The sequence below is a fragment of the Pinus tabuliformis genome, chromosome 8 (assembly GCF_031772625.1).
Source record: "Pinus tabuliformis cultivar Carrire ecotype Pingquan chromosome 8, CPIR1, whole genome shotgun sequence".
Taxonomy (NCBI): domain Eukaryota; kingdom Viridiplantae; phylum Streptophyta; class Pinopsida; order Pinales; family Pinaceae; genus Pinus; species Pinus tabuliformis.
In genome coordinates this window covers 549,590,963-549,614,289 of record NC_142294.1, presented here as the reverse complement: position 1 = coordinate 549,614,289, position 23,327 = coordinate 549,590,963, and positions in this window count along the sequence as shown.

The following is a 23,327-nucleotide window of genomic DNA, read 5'->3' as shown; positions in this document are numbered from 1 at the left end:
GACATCTCTTAGCGGGGAGGCGATAACTTGATGTTGCGACATTGCACTTGACTGAGCTGTATCTTTAGTTGTTTCTTCGTTTTTCCTTGGTCGCATCCAGACTCTTTAGGATGTTCAGGTACTCCTTGCACAGTGTTGGATTTAGATCTGGAAGTGCTAGAGTTTCCACTGAGGCTAATGCTTGGAGTTGGTTCTCTGGCAGGCAGTCGCAGCTTCTCTAGAGGAACACTAGCCAACCTTCTTGCCCTGTATAACATGAATCTTTGGAAGTCATTTGGAGACAACCTCGACCGAGCTTCCCTCAAAATTTCTTGGAGTGAGCTTCTACTCTGAAACAAATCATCAAACAAATCTTTCTTTAAAACGAATACTTTTATTTTGACGTTCGTTGTGAAATCTTGGGCAACATCATTTGGGTCAAATGGCCTTGCTAGGAATTTAAATAATTGTAGACACGTCACATTCTCCACTTCGGTGAAAGCGTGTCCTACATCGAACAATGAGAAGGCCCCACAAGCTACAGGAAATTGAGGCCATATGGCCTTCTTTTTGTCCTTTAGGTCTTTGGTCAGGCTTCTGAACAGGTTTGATAAGCAATTTCCCAAGCCAAAAGTTTATCAGGGATATATAGAGGTAGGACATGTCGAGGTACAGTGCTTCCAAACACTCTAATATAGGTAAACCATTCTTCCCTGAACCATCTTGCGATGGGGATGATGTCTATTTGTGCCTCGGGTGAGCACCTCGGGGGGTCTTCATCATACATTATTCTATACAAGGGCAAAATATGCCCGTGGCAAATCTGGTAGAAGTGAGGGACGAACTGAGAATCACATAACACCTTATGATAAACATGGATAGGTAATGGGTCCTGGGTAGTCCATTTCCAACCCATAATGGGAAATTTAGACACATAACAAATAGAATCCATAACATATGCAGACAGATAGAAAGGAGGATAGATCCTTTGAGACAAGGATCTTTTAGACCGGTAATTGATAACAGCCATGTATAGATTATCAGAAAGGATCTTGGCCCAATCCATAATATCGGCGTTTGTGGCAGCATCAATTAATGGTAGCCATTCAGACGAAAACTTATTGATATCCGGCATCCCAAATAACCTACAAATCATGGCCGCAGCAAAACAATACGGAGAGGTGAGGGAACCAGTGTTGTACATACCGTTTTTGTCCTTTTTGAGCGGCTCCTCTTTTCTGGACCAATCTTTGGTGGTCTCTGATAGGTCTGGGTTCTCTGCCGCAAATTTCTTAACGAATTTTGCACTGTAAGTCACCTGCGGTTCAGGAAGATGATACATAAGCTTCAAATCTTGCGCAGCAAATGATCCGATGAGCCCGTGTCCTTGAACCTTGAATTGTCTGTTGTTCATGTCTGCATTGTCAAGTATCCACTTGATCATATCTTTATATGGTAGAATTTTGGGTCTTGCTACTATCCTGTGAAGAAATGAACATGCTAGCTCCTCTAAGGACGCCTCAGAAGAGCGTTGTGAGCCTGCGACAGCAGCAACCTTCATTATTCTAGGATTTTCCTCTTCAAGCAGCCTGTACATGCTTTCCCATGTCGATATCCCTGCGTCTCTGTTACAGGCTGTGTCTGTATACAAAGGCGCCATCTCCTTCGTATTTTCCTTCGCTTCAGAGCTTTGAGCTTTATTTTTCTTTCCCATTTCTTCTTGCGTTTGGGTTTGAATCGTCTTAGCTCTTCGTTCCTGCAGATTACGAGTGAAATGGAAATGACTGATCCAGAAAGGTGATGGGAGAGTTTTAAATGCAACAGATGTATCAAATATGCCACCTTACGTGAAGTAATTCTCTACAAAGGCACGCGTCTTTACTTCATTTAATAACTGACAAATAATTCATTTACTATCATTAAAAGCGCATGATTTTGAGTCAGATTATGGTAAGTGGCTTTTCTTTGAATGGCGTGCCCGAAGGATTCGTAATGAAGTGATTTATGATTTGCTTACGTAACTTCGCATATCGCGCCATCGCAAATCGCACCGTTGCAGATCGCGAGAACGCAATATCGTAGCGATCGCGACATCGCAAATTGCAGAAGTTTGATGTTTGCCAAATCTTGCCAGCTCATTTCTGCGATATGTGATCTTGCGATTGGTGTTATCACAGATCGGTAAATCTTTAAGTTTTTCCTTATGAGTATTACTTTGTTGCGACGTGATGTTATACTTAACATGAGGGTCTTGCGCATACCGATATTAAAGAGAAATGGAGGCATTTCCTATCTTTTTTGCAACGCGACTTTAAAGATTTTCTCCTTATCATAGACTTAGGTTTAAAATATTCAAAAGACCTACCTAAGCTTATGATGGTAACCTTATTTTGAGGAAAGGAAACTCTTGTTCTTCCTAAAAATTAACTAAGGGTCCCCATTCATTTAGTATTTTGGTCAACACTTAAATGAACAAAGGGGGGGTTGTTGTTGGCCACAACACATGTTTACAAACCACATTGCCAAGACAAAAATTGTCGATGCCAAGTGCATTGTGGTATCAATGAAAACAAGCTACAAAATAAAGTTGAATGCCAGAGGTATAACTCTTTTATTCTTCATCACTATTCATTATTTTAGAACTCCTTCTTAACTTTCCTTCTTACAACATTGATATATAAAAAAAATATAATGATATATTTCTAATTTCAAAGGAGAAAATCTAAATATTGAGGTCTATAATAATTAATTTGTGTTCAAATTATAGTTCAATAGAATATGTTACAATTTCAAATTTTCATATCAAGAAAAAGAGTAGTATTTTTTTTTTATTGGGATGTTAACCATGGAAATGTCATTAGAGAAATACTTTAGTTTTAATTTCCATTCCTAGAAAGTAATATTTAGATGCAACTAATGTACAAAAAACTTAGGAGAATACTAAAACAGATTGAGAAATCATTGACAAATCCAACAAGAGTTCTAGAATCACAAACTTGAGATAATAAATCCAAATCCATTATTGACCTTACCCTTTTAGTTTAAAATCCACATTATTTTAAAACCCTCGTCATGTAGATCTAAAAAAATCATCCAAGGAAATATGGGATAGTTTGAATTCATTATTTGGAGAAAAATGAATAAATGCAAAGTTCTCTCTGAAACTTATTCAGTTTCAAGATGGTTAAAAAATTCACTATGTCTACTACTCATAAATAATCTAATATCTATCCTAAGGCATCTAGTATAAGTCAAGGCTATGTTAGATAAAGAGGATGCTAAAACCATTCTTTTAAATATTATACCTAGTAAATACATCAATGTTCTTAAGTTTACTTTTTATAAGATACCTTCTCAAACTTTACAAGTTATGATTGTTGACTTCTTTGCTAATGAAAAGTGAACTATTGTAGTCGATACAAAAGGTTCTCATCGGTTGAATAATGAATTATACTAAAGCTACAATCACAACAGATCATCCAAAGACAAATGGGAGATGGAATGTCAATACTGCAAAGATGTAACACTCCCTCCCACCCCCTCGTACCTTCCAAGATTAGTGAGAGGTGTTACTTAGGCCTAACTTGAATTCCAAGGACTCAAGGGAAATTGGGTTACAAGATTTTCTCGATTTTAAACTTTCTCAAAACTTATAATAAACATTGCCATCATGTCTGAATCGTTGAGACATTTCTGACATTATAAATTCTATCGTGATCCAAGCTACAGATCAAAATTTGTAACCATTCAAAGGTTGGCCCTTTTCAAATCTTTCCATTTCAGTGGAAACTTCCATGTGGCACCCACGTGGAAAATCCACGTCATTGGTACACCCCATGGCACATGTCATGTCATCCCTCACCTGGGTCCATAAGGCCAATCCATTAGTTCATTTTTTTTGCCCTTTTTATATTATAATTGATCTCAGCCTCACCCCTTTTTCACAATGTTACATGGGTACTCCAAGGGTTGATACTTTAAGGTCCTGAGATAGACTTATTTCCGTCAACCAGCGGGAAAATTCCCATCTATCTCGCCCTATCCTGCTTCCTTTCATTGGCCTCATTACATGGCATTCATACAAGGGAGAGATGGGAAATTCCACCCGACACATAACAAATACAATCCCTTTGTCATACCTTCAACACCTAGAAGGTTTAAGGGGTGGTCAACATACATGTGCACGTGCATACACACACACACACACACATATGTATGTATGTATGTGTGTATGTATATATCGAAAGGAGATGCCTGACCTCGATACTTATAATTATGTGACTCCCTCATGAGCTTAGATATATATATATATATCAATGGCTGATCTGATATTGATCATAAAAAAACTGAAGTAGAATTGAATATTTGCCAACAGTGAATTGATTGTTAACTTAAGTACTTAAGGTGGAAGACTGAAGGAAAACATTTGATTTAATGAATGAATACATAACATAAGCATCATAATCAAACATGAATTTGTAGCAAATAACATAGATAGAAGAAAACAAACAATGATTACGGAGTTCGTCCCTAATGGACTACATCTTCGGGTCCGCTTTTAAGATGGGAATCTACTTTATTAGGATTGATCGAAAGAGGTCTTTTACACAGAAAAACACCAAAATTAATGTCCACACAGGCACTTCTTGTCTTTGTCAATAGAAATCTCTCTCTCCTAACTTTACAATGCCTATCTCGGTTCCCAATTTCACCTCTGGACGGCCAAGATACACTGAAAATGAAAACTGCCTCTCTAGCTCAGCATCTGCATACAAGTCTCAAAATCTCTCCAATACCTCTAATGCCTTCATCATGAGCACAAGTAGTCATATAGTGTGCATATCGAACTCCTTGGCCTAATTTGGCAAGTGGTTAAACATTAAAGGCTTCAAACGCCTTGGTCTTGTCATAGGAGGACACCTTAGGATAAGTTACATGGTGGTTTATTTAAACTAGAACAAAACCCATCTAAAAGACCCAAAATAAACTTTGGTTTAAACAAACCCACTAGCGGTCAGACTAACTGTACAGAGAGATTGATTGTCTGCATGTGACTAGCAGACTCCTTTGCGGTCTAGTCATAAGCCGTCACCTGTGCAGTCATCTCCGGAGGTTCCAGCTAACAGTGCGGTCAACTGAATGTGACAACTCTTTTCTCAATGGTTTCACTAACCATGTGCACATCATTCGATTATTCACATGGTGGTCTCCAAATTGCGGTTGAGACTGTTCACATGTCCATTTCTCCGGCGCGGTCCCGTTGCGATTAGCACCCATGGTTAGGGACTGTGTATCGTTTTAATATATAGTTCGAATGTGGGTTTTATACATGGTTTGATAGGTTTAGGTCTTTAGATTTTGCCATAGGTTTAGGACATAGGTTTTTCACCATAACCTTTGCACTAGGACTTAGGATTGTGTAGTATAGGCTTTTAAACTTAGGTTTTTAGACCTTATATTAGAATTTAAACCTTTTTACATCACCATAATAAAAAGTACCCATTACAACAATATTGTCACATTATGACAATAATCTAGACCACATTTCCACCATGAAAACCACCACCATGATTAACTAAATAACATTGGCGAAGCTGACAAAGCTAATGATGAAATGGACTTCCTTGTCGATTGAACTGAACATAAGATCCTCCTGGATCAATCCTCTCCACTTGAAAGATTTTGGACCACAAAGGTTTGATTTAAGCAGATATCAAGTGAGGGCATTGTTCCCTCACTCTTCCGATCTTCCTTGCCTTGCTTGGATTCATGCCCTTGAGTCCCACTCGAAGATATTCAACATCTCCATGCCTTGAAGATCAAACCTTCCTATCCAAGATGTATCTTCCTACAACTCATTCATATATTCTAGTGCCAAATCATTAATAGTAGGAATCTGTGTATCTTCCTCGGGATCCATGATCATCGGAGGTTCATACAACTTCAGATTTTCCACATTTACAACTAAATAAATACGCATGTAAGGAGGTAAACCTAATGGAATGCATTATTTCCAATCTTTTCAACAATCTTGAAAGGAGCATACATGATGGATTTCAGTTTCTTACCTTCTCCTTTCAACCTGTCTTTACTGATATACAACCATACCTGATCGCTGACCTGAAAATGATGATTGACTCGATGCTTTTCATGGCACATTTTGTACTTGGCCTGACTCTTCTCTAACTGATCCTGCAATGCTTCATGTATCTGTTGTATCCATTTAATGAACTTAACTACCTTGTTTGCATCGTCATGTTCACCCACTTTATCCTCTTCACCGAACATGAAATCCATCGGTGAATTTGGTAGATACCCAAAACATGTTTCAAATGGCGACCGATTAGTCGAAGAATCTAAGGCTCGACTATAAGCATGCCACATATAAGGTAAAGATTCATCCCATAACTTTGGATGTTTACTGCAATAACCTCAAAGATTATGTATGACTGTCTTGTTCACCACTTCTATCTGTCTGTCGGTCTGTGGATGAAAAGTTGTGCTCTTCTTTAGCTTTGTGTCCATGAGTCCCCACAAAGTGGACGAAAAATCTCCTACAAAATGAGTGTCTCAATCAGAAATAATGGAAGTAGGTAACCCAAAATGAACCCATACTTGTTCGAAGAACATCTTTGTAATTTGTTCAAGAGTCACTTGCTTTTTGCATGGAACAAGAATGCACATCTTGTTGAATCTATCAACCACAACATACATGTAATCATGCCCTCTCCTAGACATAGGAAGTCCTCCAACAAAATCCATGGAAATGTTGTCCCATGGTCGCAAAGGAAATGGAAGTGGCATGTACAAACCGATCTTTTGATTGCTTGGCTTGCTGGTCAAACACATCACACATCCTTTAATGCAGTTAACAATTGTTTCATACATACGAGGCCAGTAACAATACCTTTGAATTTGTGCCATTGTCTTTCTTACACCAAATTGTCTTGAAATGTGAGAAGAATGTGCTTCCTGAATGACATGCGCTCTTTCTCTCTATGGTATGCACAACTTACCCATATGATATAACAACCTATCATGAATATGATAATTGACTTCTTCCACCTAAGCACGATGAGTTAGTGATTCATAAACATCTTTGAAATCAACATCTGTACTATATTGTTCTATATAACTTTCATGTTTTAAATAACTATTATGCAACACTACTGAAGAATTCAAAGATGGTCTAAACAACATATTAGCTACTTTGTTTGTGACACCTTTCTTGTACTTAATTACTAAGTGAAATTGCTGAAGAAATCCCATCCATTTGTAATGATGAGATTGTTGCAACTTAGTTTGAGACTGAAGGTACTGAAGCGGCTGATGATCTGTGTGAATCACTGTTTCCTTACCCATTAAATAATGTTTCCATTTCTTAACACTTTCAACCAAAGCAAACAATTCTTTATCATATGTTGGATAATTCATTATTGCCTTAGAAAAAGTTTCAGAATGAAAACAAATAGGTTTCCCTTTTTGAAGTAAGACTGCACCCATTGCATAACCACTAGCATCTGTTTCAATTTCGAATGGTTGTTGAAGATCTGGTAAAGCTAAGATTGGTGCTATGAAAATTTTTGCTTAAGTGTATCAAAATATTTTTGTTGTTTTCCTCCCCACTGAAAGGGAACTTTAGAACTTGTTAAAGCATGTAACGGTGATGTAATCAAAGAAAACTGAGCAATAAATTTCCTCCAATATTGAATTGCACCTATAAAACTTCTAACTTCAGTCACATTCTGTGGTCTTAGCCACTTAACAATCACATCGATTTTATTTGGATCTATTTTCAAACTTCCACCTCCAACTATGTAACCAAGATAATTCGACGAATTTTTCCCAAACTCACATTTAAAAATTTTAAGTTACAATTTTTCCCTATGAAACACTTCGAAAACCTGCTTAACATGCCTAACATTCTCTTCCATACTGGAACTGAAAATTAGGATATCACCTAAGTAGATTATGAAAAATTTATCAATGTATGGGTGGAATACATCATTCATAACCCGCATGAAAGTTGTTGGCACATTACACAAACCAAAGGCCATAACTAACCATTCAAATAGTCCTTGCCGAGTTTTAAATGCAGTTTTCCATATGTCATTTTCTGCAATGTGAATTTGATGATACCCACTTCTTAAATATAAATTAGTGAAATAAACAACTTTTTTCAATTGATCAAGTAAATCATCTATTCTGGGAAGAGGATACCTATTTTTTATTGTGATTTTGTTTAAGGCCCTAAAGTCGACATGCATTCTCCATGTCCCATCTTTCTTAGGAACCAAAATTATAGGTGAACCACATGGAGACGAACTAGGTCAAATAAAACCTTTTTCAATCAATTCCTGGATTTGTTTCTTTATTTTTTCGTTCTCTATAACTGACATGCGATACATTCCAACATTAGGAAGAGGGGAATCAGACATCAATTGTATCTCATGTTGTATTTCCTATTTAGGAGGAATATGTTTTGGTTCTTTAAATAGACTTTGAAAAGAATCTACCACTTTAACCAATCTATCTTTAAACTGAGATTCACAACCTGAAAAAGCATCATGTTGATCCGTACGTTTTTCTTTTACAACCATGAGTACATATCTCTTACTTAAAATTATTAATCACTTCACCTAATTAACTGAAACTAGATCCAAGTGTGATTTGAGTTTACGTGCCCTGACAATATATTCAATCCCATCTTTCTTAAGGTGATATTTATGCTCTTTCCTATGAAACACTGCATCATGATCATAGAGATAAGGACTTCCTAGCACTAGTCCACATATGTCTTCTGGAATCACATCTAAATCCACTTCATCAATGTAATTAGTTGTAATGGAAATTTTCAACCAACATTGCTTTGTGACATTAATCTGAGTTTTTTTATTTAGCCAACCTAATGGGTATGGTCTTGGATGATTTTGTGTCTCCAAACCCAATTTCTTAACTAAATCTTCATATATTAAATTTGCCTGTGATCCAATGTCAAATAATGTATCTATTTTCTTGTGCTTAGAAGTTTTCCTTATATGAAATAATTCAACCCTTTTATCCTCATTCAGATGATTTATGTTTGAAGAAGATGCAGAAGTACTAGAACTTGAACCAGTGTCAAATGTTTTACCTGTCGAAACCATTGCGGTTATTTTCCTTTCATCACCTAAGTTAGAGCCTAGATCTTGTTGGATTGCTGCATTAGCCTTCTTTTCACCTTTCTTCTTCTGGAATTTCCTTTTTCTGAGTTCTGGGTGAAGTTTCAAACATTTGGATTCATCATGTCTGATCCTCTGGCAATGAGTGAAAATTAGTTTTTTCACTTTCCTTTTGAGTTGTCGCTGATATCTTTCCCTTCAAATTTCTCTTCCTCTTACTATCTTTGGAATCCTTGATTTCCAACTGTATGAGTGCTTTTGGTGAAAACTTGAACGGTTTGCCACCTGATTCAATATGTATGGCTTGAACACACACTTCATCAAAGTCATTAGGATTAAACATCAATAATGTATGTTGTAAATATGAATTTAAACTGCCAATGTACTTAAATAAAGTTTCATGTGTATCCAATGGAATACTAATCGCCAAAGCTTTCTTCCTGAACTCCTGAGTAAACTCCTGAACATTCTACCGTTTACCTTGCCTCAAATGCTGCCAATCAATAACAGCTTGCTGCATGTGTCCCAAAGGATAGAATTGTTTTATGAGACCTTTTAAAAGCTTAGACCATGAAGAGATGACCTTACCTTTCCGATTTACATCCATTTGAGCTTTACTTTCCCACCAGATTAAAGTTGTTCCCCCCATTCTAAGTGTAGCTAAATGAATTTTTGTTTTTTCATCAGAAATGTTCTGAATAAGACAATACACTTCTAACTGTTTAGTATAATTATCTAGCTTTTCAGGATTCATTTCGCCATCATAAATAGGTAGTTCAAATTTAACATCAAGTTTCAAAAGATATGATTTCTTAGGTTTCTTTTTTGTTTCAGAATCTGAACAGGAAGAAGAAGAAGAAGATGATGATGATGATGATGGAGATGATGGAGGATGTAACACCCTCTGGGGTAAATGTGCATATAAAAAAAAATTATAGGAATAGAAATACAATAAAAATATCAGCCATCAAAATCCATATATGCATCATTACATTTTCACATGGAAATCATGGGAATGAATTATTTTCATTAATAATGCATTGAACCAACCGGTGATGGGACTACCATGTTCCACCCGACCATATATTAGCTAAGCCAAGTCTCTCTTCAGCCAATCACCTCCGTGCCATATTCCAAGCATGAATGTGGGACTCATAGAACACATCAAAAAACACCAATCAATGTGGATGCCACCAGAGTTCTTTGCCTACACCGTGAGGAATTTGAGTGCCTCCTAGTCTCTCAGGCTTTACCGTGCATCTGTAGTCTGATCCAAGGGTCACTAGGCCCTACACCAAGACATACTCTCCAGCTTTACTGTGCATTCCATCTCGGAATCACTAGGCCCAACGGAGAGAAAATCCACCTCGTAGATTTACAGTATATCCCGCCATTCACCGATAAGGATTCCTAGGCCCACCGAGGCACACAATCTGTCTTTACCACAACCCACAGTCTGGTTCAGGGGTTACTAGGCCAGTGGCTTCGTGCATCCTCAATCTGGTTCAGGAACCACTACCACCATGTGTTTGTCAATTCAGAGATCCACCCCAATCAGTTTCGAATCCAATCTGGCCATCCCCCACAAAATGCATGAGAGAACCCATCTCATCAAAGATATCAGGAAATGGCAAGGCTAGGCTGAAAATACTGTCATACCTAGCAAAACCCATGCCATGGTAGAAAAGAAACACATGCAATCCCATGCATTCCAAATATAGCAAGGAAAATACACATGAAATCCCATGCATGCCAAATCTAGCAAGGAAAATACACATGCAAGTTGATACCTGCAATGAAGCATGTTGTAGCTGATTGATCCTGCCTTTCCCTGCTTGATCTTTGCTTCCTCTTGCCTTCTTTTCTTTTCTTGCTCCAATGCCAAAGTGCTCCAAGAAAACTTTAAGTGTCCAAGAGTATGAGAGAAAGAGAGAATAATGAGAGAGCTCCAAATCTAAACTGACCAAGTCTTGCCCACGGATCGTCATAAGCCTTTTTATTAATGAAGCCTCTATTTTCTTCATTTTCCATTATTTTCCTTCAATTTCCATCTCACATGAAAAATGCGACCTTTCACCTTCCTTTTCTCCTAATTTCCATTATTTTCATAAATAAATGTGCCAAAATACCTTTTTGCCTCTTTAATGCCTTAGCAATTGCCTCTGCCAATTTCCTTAGCCATAAACAACAAAATGAACACCCCCTAGGATGTCTTGCCCAACATTAAGCTTGAAATTGTGTCCCATCATCTATGGTATTTATATATTTTTACATGGAATTTTCACAAGGGCTGTTACAGAGCCCTCCCCCTTGGGGGAACATCGTCCTCAGTGTTCAATGACACCTATAACTACATGACTACTGAAAACTAAACATACTTCCCATGGAGCTTTATAACACAGCTCATTGCAGTATTTACAATGAAAGATATTCTCAAAATCAAAACATCATGACAACATGACAACATACCGCATAATGGAGCTTTATAACACAGCTCATTACGGTATTTATAATAACCACATATACACACATTCACATATGCACATTTTCTCAACCAACAAATAAAATATTATGAATCCGCAACAAGGTGATGAGCCCCGGAAATGGGTGACTATATGGGCTCATTTTTCCTATTATTCTCATTTAATCCACCATTCTCCATAGTTTTATGCATGCTTTTGAATATATTTATGTTAATTGAGTGAATGGGAATAGTCACTTTACCACAAAGTCTAATACGTGCTTATTGCAGATTTTTGGACATTTTTGGACCAAGATCAGGCATTTATGAGCAGATTGGCAGCCAAATTCGAAGAAACAAGGCTGAGGATTTATAGGAGGGGTGTCTCCTGCACTAAATGACCCCTTCCTCGAGTTCTCCACCAACAGCTTGGAGTTCAACAACCCACCAAAGATGATTTCAAGGGGCAGCCGAGCAGGTCTAGTGAAGTGGCTGTTATCTGCAGTTTTGGGCAGCCAAGCTCCTAAAGTTTAGGAGGACTGTTGGGAGTCCTCACTTGCATAAATAGGAAGGATTCAAGCCTTAGTATTTTAGCCATTTGATAGTCTATTTTCGCACTTTAGTGCAGCCTTGTAATCAGCTCATTTTCGAGCTTCTTCTTGCAGACAGTTTTGTGATGTAACTATTATTTTTTGATCAATGAAGATGAATCCAGCTTCAAAGTAGTTCTAATATTTCCTAGGGGGTTGTAGCTCTTGGGGTTGGGCCCAAATCAAGTGCCCAATACCTCCTTTGTGTACTTTTATATGTTTTTATTGCATTCATAGAATAATTTATGTTATTTAAGTTAAATCTTGCTTTGTTACTTAGGTTGTTTTTGATGATTAAGATAGTTTTTCTTGCTTCAGGTTGATTTGATAGTTTGGTAACAGAAAAGATCCACAAAAAGGCCACCAAGCATTCCTTGATCTCCTTTCTCCCTCGGGACCATGAATTGAGACCAAGGCACTCTTGCTGCCACAAAAACATTGTTTTTGCTTTCCAATGCAATTGCTAGTGTTAGATTTTGAGTTGGAAAAGTTGATATCAATTGTGTTTTCATGCTTAGATATGTTCTTGCTCAGTTTCCATAGCTTTCTTGCATAACTTCCTGTCCATAAAGTTCTGTTCAACACTTTTCTGGTTTCTAGGTCAGAATTAGGTAAAAAATAAGTAAAACTCTGTTTTCATAGTTTTTGCTTGGGTCAGTTTTGAAAAGAAGTGTGCAGAGCACCTGTAAGACACTCTAGCCTATCCTTCCTCCATCATACAACCTGCTCCAGTCTCTTTCTCAAGATTTCCTTCACTCATTCGCCATACTTTCCCAATTTGCCCTAATTTCTACATTCTTGTGCAAAATTGCTTCCTTCACCTTTGAACAAATCCAACCATATTCTTCACTCCTGAGCTTCATTTACAAAGTCCTAGACCCCTTAACATCTCTATCCATCCTTCATTTCCACTTTCCCACCGTTTTTCCACCTTCAACCCTCTAAAAACCACTTTCAGCCTCTTCCTGTAGATCCCTTATAGCTCGTGTACAAGTTCATGCGAGCGATTTTTCGAAGTCCGATCGTGGAGGAAATCTTCAAAAGGGTGATAGGGACTCCTTAGGTCCTCTCCACACCTTCCCAACCTCCTGCAAATGCCCACTCCATTTCCTTTCGCCAATAAACCTCTGCATAGTCACAAATAGTTAAAACACAAGCATAATAATTCTGCATAAAATTGCTCAAAAATACAAAAAGATGATTTTTCCATATTTTCCTTCAGAACTAGCTTAAACACATGCATTTTACCTTTTCAATAGTCAATGGCATCCATTTCAATAGTTTACATCTCTTTCCTTGCACAAGTAGGGTTAGTCGGTAAAACTAGGGTTTGTGTTTCCTTTCAGCTTTCATCTTCTTTCTGCAAGTAGACTAGCCTCTTTTGAGTTAGCTTTCTTCCATCACAGTTAAAATCTTCTTCTGAGAACTCATAGAAGTTGGTGTGAGCTCCTAGCGAACTTGTGCCAGCTGATCAACTGACAGCCTGTAGTAAGAGCTAGTACTTGTGCATATAGCACCGTCGCTTCCAAGTTTGTTACGAACTACTGGGTTGATAAAAGTAAAGTAGGGAGTCCCATGAGTTGCAGCATCATTGCTGCAATACTGGAGCTCACCATCCTTTTTGGCGCCGTTTCCGAGGAAGCGTCAGAGTATTTTGTGATTACTGCTTTTCTTCTATTTTCTACTACAACCTTCTACTAAAGTAGTTTATTTCAACAAGAGTAGAGTAGTTGTTTCATTTCAATTCTGCAATTTCAATTCAGCAAGAGTAGATTAGAAATTTCCTGCTTTCATTTCAATTCCACAATTTCATTTCAGCAAGCGTAGATTAGCATTTCCTGCTTTCATTTCAATTCCGCAATTTCATTTCAGCAAGCGTAGATTAGTATTTCCTGCTTTCATTTCAATTCTGCACTTTCATTTCAGCAAGATAGATTTTAGTTAGTTGTAGTTCAATCTATTTCAGTTTTTGCAGGTAAAAGCAAAAAAAAGAAACAAAAATCACCCAAAAAAAAAGAAAAAGAAGAGATTTCCTTTCATGCCTTGTAGGAACAGAGACAATTCAGGAAAATTCCTACCCAACACCCCCACCACATCACTGAGTCACCCTTCTCTCTTCTTTGGTGGCAGTGATCCAGAAGAACCTATAGGTGAACCTCCAGAGATATATGAAGATCCTATAACAGAAGAAGAGTAAGAGACCATTCCTCCTGAGATCATGGCTGAAAACAGAAATGGTAGAGGAAATGTGGAGAGAGTAGAAGGTGTCTTTCCCATCCAAGAGACCAATGAGGACAGAAAAATGAAAAAAATAAGTCCCTCAGCCTTACCTCACTTCCATGGATTGACTACTGAAGACCCTGATACCTTATTTTTTTAGTTTGTTGTCCTTTTTCAAACTTATGACTATGCAGAAGACGAGCAAAAGTTGAAACTCTTTCCCTCTACCCTCAAGGATGCAGCACTACGCTGGTTCATGGGGCTACCTGGAAACAGTATCACAACTTGGGCTCAGATGCAGCAAGCCTTTAACAACAAATATCGGGACTACTGTAGGTCAAAGGATACAAAAGAAGAAATCTTTCGAATGACCATGGGAAGTGATGAATCTTTAGAAGACTATGAAGAGAGGTTTCAACTCAGTTATAAAAGGGCCAAGTGCACACTTGACCCCGAGTCTCTGAAGTTGGTTCTGCTTAGAGGAGTCCCTGAAGACCTTCTAGATACCCTCCATTTGCTGGCCGGGGGAGACATCTACCAGCTACCTTATGATGACATAAAGACTGTGTTTAGAAACCATTCTAGGGCAGCTAGAAAGAGAGGTAGGGGAAGTCAACTCTTAGCTAGTACCCCCTTATCTAGTTCATTCCTTAAAAAAGAATTTGAAAATCAGATGGAAGATTTCAAAAGCGAGATGAGACAGATAATTGCCATGCAAATGGATACCTTGCGAATCCAAAAGAAGAAAGAGGAAGCCGAAAGGGCTTTGCCATCTTTTGTCCCAGGTGCACTAGAAAGTATCCTAGGAACGAATGTCCATTGCACTCTGTAGAAGTGTGTTTTGTCTGTGAAGAAGACCATCCTACAAATCAGTGCCCTCCCTTGCCCGAATTTAAAGCTATGTACCAAGGGGCTGAAGGAGCCACTGAACCACTCTACTTCATGAACCAAAGGAGGTCACATGGGCCCAGACCTTACCAGCAGGGAATGCAAGGGTCATCCCAGACTTATTACAACCCCAATCAAGCCACTTCCATGCCTTCTTGGGGTCCCCCTGCTCGTCTTTCCTGGTCCACACCCCCTCCTTGGTCGTATCCATCTCAATACCATACTCAACTAGCTGCTCACTCGTTTCATTCTCACACTCAGCCACAACCTCAGTGGAATGCACCTCTTCAGGGGTGGAGGCCCCAATACAAATCTCCTCCTGCTCTTTTGCCTCCACCACCTGTGCAACCACAACCATTACCTCCTGCTCCTCCAAGACAACCCCAGATACCTGCTCAACTGAACCTGAACCCCAATAACAAAAAGGCCCAGCAGGTATATATTGGAGAAATAACATGCCCTACCTATGCTGTGGAGATTCAGGAGATCAACCTATGATCTGGGAAGGTCCTACCAGATAGCCAACCTCCTCCTAAGGAGGATAAGGAAGAGAAATAGGAAAGTGAACCCAAAGCCATTCCACCCTTTCCTGAGAGACTAACTAGAACCACGCAACAAACCCCAGAAGAAACTGAACATCTGGGAGAACTTAAACAGTTATGTGTGAAAATACCACTTCTCGAGGCCATAAAAGATGTACCAATATACAACAAATTGATCAAAGAGAAGTGTTTCAGGCACCCAGGCAAGCGTAAGAGAGATGCCCCAACTATCAATGTAATAGGACAACTGTCTGACCTGATGTTGGGACAGGTAATCTGTCCAAAATATCTGGACCTTGGGAGTCCTGTAGTCGATGTCCACATTAATAGCACCATAATCCCCCACACCTTGATTGATCTAGGAGCTGCCATTAACGTAATGACCAGGGACACTATGCTCAAACTCAACCTTCAGAGTTCCCTAAGAAAGACCTCAGCAGTACTGCAGTTGGCAAACCGCTCCACTGTGACTCCTGAGGGGATTATCGAAGTTGTCATGGTCTCCATTGATTCCTGGGAGTACCCTGCTGACTTCTTGGTTCTTTAGCCAAAAGCAAAACTCACTGGGTATCCCCTCATCTTGGGGAGGCCTTGGTTAGCTACTGCAGATGCTTACATCAGTTGTCGAGCTGGGAGCATGACCATCAAGAATGGGCATATGTCCAAACATCTAGTCCTATATCCTCCTGCCCAACCTTAGCTAGAACATGACTTACCTCTCTGGTTGGAAGAGGAAGAAGAGGATGAAGTCTACTCCACACCATTGTGCACAATGGAAGCCACCAGGGGAGGTCCTCAAACTGAGGATGATCTTATTGAGAATTTGATTCAAAATCCACCCCCCAGTGTGTTTCCATTAGAAGAGTTGGTGGGAGAAACCCAAGCCAATGCTTTAGTTGATCTCTGTGTGGTTGATCTGACCTCTCTCCGAGTTAAGAATGTGGAATTTGGTCCTGAAAGAACCTTGAAGATCAACTCATCCCTATCCACCTCTCAGAAGAAAGAGCTGTATAGCTTATTGAATAGCCATTTGGATGCTTTTGCTTGGAGCTATAAGGAGATGAAAGGAGTCCACCCTGCAGTCTGTACTCATCACATTTACATTAAAGAGGATTGTAAACCTGTCAGACAGCCTCAAAGGAGGATGAATACAGCCCTTAAGGACATTGTCAAAGAAGAACTGCAAAAGTTGCTAGATGCAGGATTGATCTACCCCATCTCTGAAAGTGAATGGGTTTCTCCTTTGGTGCTTGTGCCCAAGAAAAATGGGAAATGGAGAATCTGTGTAGATTACCGAGAACTTAACAAAGCCACCAAGAAGGACCATTTCCCTTTACCTTTCATAGATCAAGTGTTGGATGGCCTGGTAGGGAAGAAGTTCTTTTCCTTCCTAGATGGGTTTAGCGGGTACAATCAGATCCAAATCAGCCCAGAAGACCAAGATGAGACCACTTTCACTTGTCCATGGGGTACCTTTGCCTATCAGGTCCTTCCCTTTGGGTTGTGCAACGCTCCTGCCACTTTCCAGAGAGCAATACTGAGTATATTCGCTGAGTTAGTTCATGATTCAGTGGAAATCTATATGGATGACTTTACCCCTTATGGTTCTAACTTCCAAGAATCTTTAACTAACCTGAGGAAAGTTTTAGCCAAGTGTATTGAAATGAACCTATCCCTCAGTCCTGATAAATGTGAATTCCTAATGACTGAAGGGATCGTGCTAGGTCATACAATTTCTCAGCAAGGTTTACAGGTGGATCCCAACAAGATTGCTATCATCCAAAGGGTCCCGCCTCCTCAAAAGGTAAGAGATGTTCAGAGTTTTCTAGGCTTAGCAGGATATTATAGAAGATTCATTAAAGATTTTAGTAAGCTAGCCTCTCCATTGTTTGGTCTTTTGGGAAAAGATGCTGAGTTCATATGGACTGACAACTGTCAAGAGGCTCTGGATGCTTTGAAAGGTAAGCTGATAACTGCCCCAATCTTGAGAGGTCCAAACTGGGCCCTACCTTTCCACATTCACACAGATGCCTCAAACAAAGCTATAGGAGCAGCCTTAGGACAAGTTGAAGAGAAGCTACCGTATGCCATATATTTTGTCAGTAAAAACCTATCCAAGGCAGAGTTAAACTACATTGTAACCGAGAAAGAGCTCCTGGCTGTAGTCCATTCCCTAAACAAGTTCAGACACTACATCACTGGCTATCAAACATTCGTGCATACTGATCATGCTGCAATTAGGTATTTGATGAATAAACCTGATGTAAATTCTTGTATCATTAGATGGTTACTTTTATTATAGCAATTTGATTTGACCATTGTTGATAAGCCAGGTAAGGAAAATGTTGTTACTGATTTTCTGTTTAGAATAGATATGCCTGCAGGTGAAGAAGGGATGATGGATTATCAATTACTAGATGAACACCTATTTGCTATTTTAGTACTCTCTCCATGTTTTGCTGATATAGCAAATTATTTGGTTTCAGCACAGTTTCTGCCATACGTGTCTTCAAAAGAGAAGAGCAAGATCGTGAGAAAAAGTGCCCCATTCACTTGGATTGGGGGCAATCTTTTTAAACTTGGCCCAGATTAGATTTTGAGGCGATGTGTCAAGGAAGAGGAAGTTTTTGACATCCTCCTAACATGTCATGATGGGCCCTGTGGGGGCCACTTTGCAGCAAAGAGAACCGCCTTCAAAATTATGCAAGCAGGGTACTATTGGCCCACTTTTCATCAAGATGTCAGGAGATACATCAGCCAATGTGACAGATGTCAAAGGATGGGGAAACCTACTCCAAAGGATGAGATGCCCTTGCAGCCTCAAGTGACTTTCGAGCCATTTGAGAAGTGGGGCATGGACTTTGTGGGTCCTATCAACCCTCCTTCAAAACAGAAGTCCTACATCATTGTGTGCACGGATTACCTGACAAAGTGGGTGGAAACAAAGGCAATCAAAGCAGCAATAGAAGAAAAAGTAGCTGAGTTTTTGAGGGAAAATATCTTCTACAAATTTGGCTACCCAAGAGAATTAGTCATAGATCAAGGAAGTCAGTTTACCTCTAACCTGATTGAAGACCTGCTCACTCATCACAAGATTAAGCACAGAACTTCCACCCCTTATCATCCGCAAGCAAATGGACAGGTGGAAGTTACTAACAGAGCTTTGGAAGGGATTTTGACTAAGGTAGTGAGCAGCAGCAGAAAAGATTGGGTAGATCGCTTGGTTGAGACCACCTGGGCCTATAACACTACTTAGAAAGCTCAATTGAACCTAGATCTTAGCCATGCACAACAGGAAAGATTGCTTCAGCTGAATGGATTATATGAACAGAGAATGCAGGCCCTTCTCCACTCAGAGGTAGTCCAACTTCAAAGAAAGATATGGCATGACCGGAACCTCAAAGAAAAGCAATTTCAGCCAGGAGATTGGGCGCTGCTATATGATTCAAGATACAAGGATTTCAAGGGCAAGCTGAGGACAAGATGGTTGGGACCATATACAGTGGAAACATGCAATGACAATGGTTCAGTCCTTATTCAGACCATTGATGAAGAAGCCATCCCCATGCTCGTCAATGGGCATAGATTGAAGATCTACAGGAAGCCCCTTTCCAAGCAAGAGTTCATTGAGACTCTTGGTAAATCAGTATTGGTAGTGGAGCAAGTCCCTGTCTCCACTCCACCTACACTATGAGTGAACAAAAAAAAAAAGAGAAAGGAAAAAGAAAAAACAGAAAAAGCAAAAAAAAAGAAAATGGAATAAAATATCCCTAGGTGAAAACCTCTTGGAGGTGCCCAGGGTAGACAGTGAGGGTGAAAACCTCCTGGAGGCGCCCCAGCCGTCTCATACTTAAAAAAAATATAAATATAAATAAATAAATAAACCTAATTTATTTTCAATAAATTGCAGGTTGCAGGAAGGTCATTGCAGGTTTTAGGAGGATCGCACAAGACAAATACAAAGGACATGACCAAGCTGCATGCATCCCTCACAGTCCATTCCTCCATCACCGTTACCCTTTCCCAAGTTTTGGTCTCATTTGGTCTAAAATTTCGCATCCTACAGGAAACTCTGTATCTTCTACAAGAGGATCCTGTAGAAACTACAGAAAGGCAAAAATCAATCTCAGAGGAGGACTCGAAGGTTGAAAATCTGTCTATGAGGCCTGTGGACCTCCCTGCCTCCATCCATCACCCTATATCGCCTTCCCATATTTGTACACCTCCATTGCACTCGTTTTGATGTCCCTGCATAGTCACACACAGAAATTTTGTTTCCTTCATGCTGCAAACAAAAAAAAAAATTAATGATAAATCAAAGCAGCAGCCTTTTCACTCACCCTACTTGATACTTTCCATCTGTGATTCCTTGTCAGCTGAGACCCTCGTCAGCAGTTGTAGCCCTACTCAGATATTAGCTTGAATTTCAGAAGGAGAAGCAGCTACAGGAAATCCTACAGGATTCCTGTAGCAGCTGATCCCTCCAAAAAGCATACTCCAAAGACAGGGTCACCAAAGTAAGGCATATGAAACATGCAAGGAGCTATGTTTAAATGTGAGAACATCAACAAAAACCCAAGGTCGAGCATGCAGAGCACTGCAGCAACAACAGTGAAGAAATGGATTCAAAATCTGAAATATGCATAACACGGTTGCGACTGAGCAGGTAAGTGCCTAAACCTATTCCTCAACTACATGAATCATATTTCAAGGCTGCATGACTATGGGAATGGTTACAATTGAATGGAAACCACCCTCGTTCAGTTACACATCCTTGTGGAATTCAAACGAGCCCCATCAAATTCAAAACTGCTGATCAGATATGCAGCCAGCACGTGTGGTATGTCCATTCAGGAGAAAACATTCGGGACTGATAGTGGTGGAAGCAGATAACGGGAGTAAGGGAGGTGATGGCGGTCAGATGGCATGCAGAAACATTATGACTATGACGTAGGACGAACGGTCCGGATGGGGATAACGTACCCATACGGCCACCTCATCTTCAAACCACGAATCACTCCAGCAATTAAAAGACAGCTCATTTGAGGCCTTCGCCACCCTTTGTTCATTTTGCATTCACGATGTTCTTGACTGGAGTACGCACCTACCACTTCCAGAGCAGCTAACCAGTCATCCTCCACCAGTTCTCTGCCAGTTTTTTAAACCCTCTTGCCTATCAGGCTCTATAGGAGCACTGTTTCATTCTACAGGAGCCGAGAGATTTCTACAGGAAGGTTTCTACAGGAAAGGCAGAGAACAACTCTGCAGAAGGAAAACCCGGGATTTTCGTCGAAATTCAAGCTCAAAATGAGGTAGGCTTGGGAAAACCTCTCTACATATGACTTGTTTGAGTAAGGTGGTGAATTAAAGACGAGATGAGATTGAAAAAATGAGAGTGAGTCTGCCTGCATACTGAAAAAAAAAAAAAAAAAAAAAAAAAAAAGGAAAAAAAGGTGAAAGCCTGCCTGTATATTTTCCCTGAGTCTACACAGTTTCTGTTTTCTTCTCTGCGTCCGAAATCTCCTCATCCTTTTTCAAATTCTCCTGTAAGGAAGATACATGCAACAGTAGAGTCCAGCCTGTGTGTGTGAAAATAAGAAACGAATTCGAATATCTATCTACTTGCTAAAAAATAACCTGTGTCCTTATCCTCTGTTCTGTAAAAAAATCTTTTCTTTTCAAAAATAGAAAGTCAAATTCAGGATAACAACAGTTTAAAAACAGGGGAATTATTTCAATTTGATGTTGTAAGGAGAAGCACACGGGTAATTCCTTCTTTGATCTCATAAAAAGATAGAATTCAGCTATCCTCTGTTTTAGTGTTGACTGTTTTTTCCACCTGAGCATTTTTTTTTCTTGTTAAAACGCAAAAAAGAAGAACTCAACACCATTCCAGGAGGATTCATAAGGAAAGAACCTTTAAACTCTAACAAATTGCATGAGCACCCTGAGTTGGTGGCCCTCTTCACCAGGGAAAACTGGATATCCTTCTTTGACAGAATTCAGGGTTATGATGAGGAGGTGACTAAAGAGTTTTTGATGTCCCTAAGACCACATTCGAAGACACATGCCACAGTTAGTTTTGGGGGTTTGGCCCTAGAGCTTACACCTAATTTCATCAGTAGAATCACCGGTCTCCCACTGGGGCTCCCTTGGAGCAAAGAGGAGAAATCATTGGGACAAGTGGCTAAGAAGACATTTTTTCTGCCTGAGGAGCATCCTGTAGAAGATAAAAATGGGGTCAGAAGGACAAACTTGCCTCCTCTGTGGAGTGAAGTCAGTTACCAAATAGTGAAGTATATCACACGTGAAGTGAGGTTCAACATCATTTATGGTTATCATTTTAGGTTGTTACATGAATTGAGGTATGGGATGGACTTACCTCCAGCTAGAAAACTGAGCATCCCATATTTCCTCCTTCAGTCTTTAATTGAATGTGGTACAAAGCTAAATGCAAGGGTCCCAGATCAGTTGGCCCATGGGATCATCAAACTGTTGGTGGAATATGCCTTACACACCTATATTATCCCCATAGCTTGGGAAATTTTCAGAAATATGACCAGGGATGATGACATCAGAACGTTGACTGAGGACTTTAGCCCATCCAGCAGTGGAGGAGCAAACTGAAGAAATTGAGAAGAACAATGATGAGGGAGCACAAGAAATTCAAGCAGAGGGAAAAACAGGAGAAAAACAGGGAGAAAAAGAGGAATTTGACAAGACTACTGAGCCTAAGGCAGAAAAGGAGACAACATAAAAAACAGAGAAGGGAAAAAGGACAAAGGTTGGGAAGAAAAAGGCCAAGAAAGCCCAAAAGAAGACTGCCACAGCTAAAGCAGGGACCTAGCAAGAAAAAGGACAGACACCCCCTAAAATATCAGTGACACAAGTAGAAACAGTGGACATAGAGAAGGCTACAGGAAGTGAAGGAAAATAACAACAGAAAGAAACATCCCCTGAAATGTTGGCAAGGGAGGCAGCAGTTGTGCTTGCTGCATTAAGCACACCTACAAAACAAAAAGGAAAAATAAAAAGGCAAACCTCCATGTATTTTAAAGCCAGGAGAAGCACAAGGATCAAAGTGGGCAAACCCCAGCCACCATCAAAGGAACCAATTGTCATTGAGGACACACCCACTAAAAAGAAGGAAGAGTCTCCTTCCAAGATATCTATCACCTATGAAAGAGGAAGCCCCAAAACCTCCACATGGAAAGAGAGAATTAAGTTGATGGACTCAAAGGCAGTTCTACAGGAAGCTGAAACATCTCTACAAGAAACTCTAGCCAAGTTAAAATAAATTGAAAAATTGGAGGAAAAGGCAGTAGAACAGTCAAAAGGGGAGAGCAAGGCCAAAGAAATACCTTAACCAACCCCTCAGCCTAATTTGGGCTCCTATTACAATCTGTTAGAGGGTGGGAAAATCATCCCACAAAAATTTGTTGTACCTTTATTCTTCGAATTAGAAAAAGAGAGGATCAGAACCCAC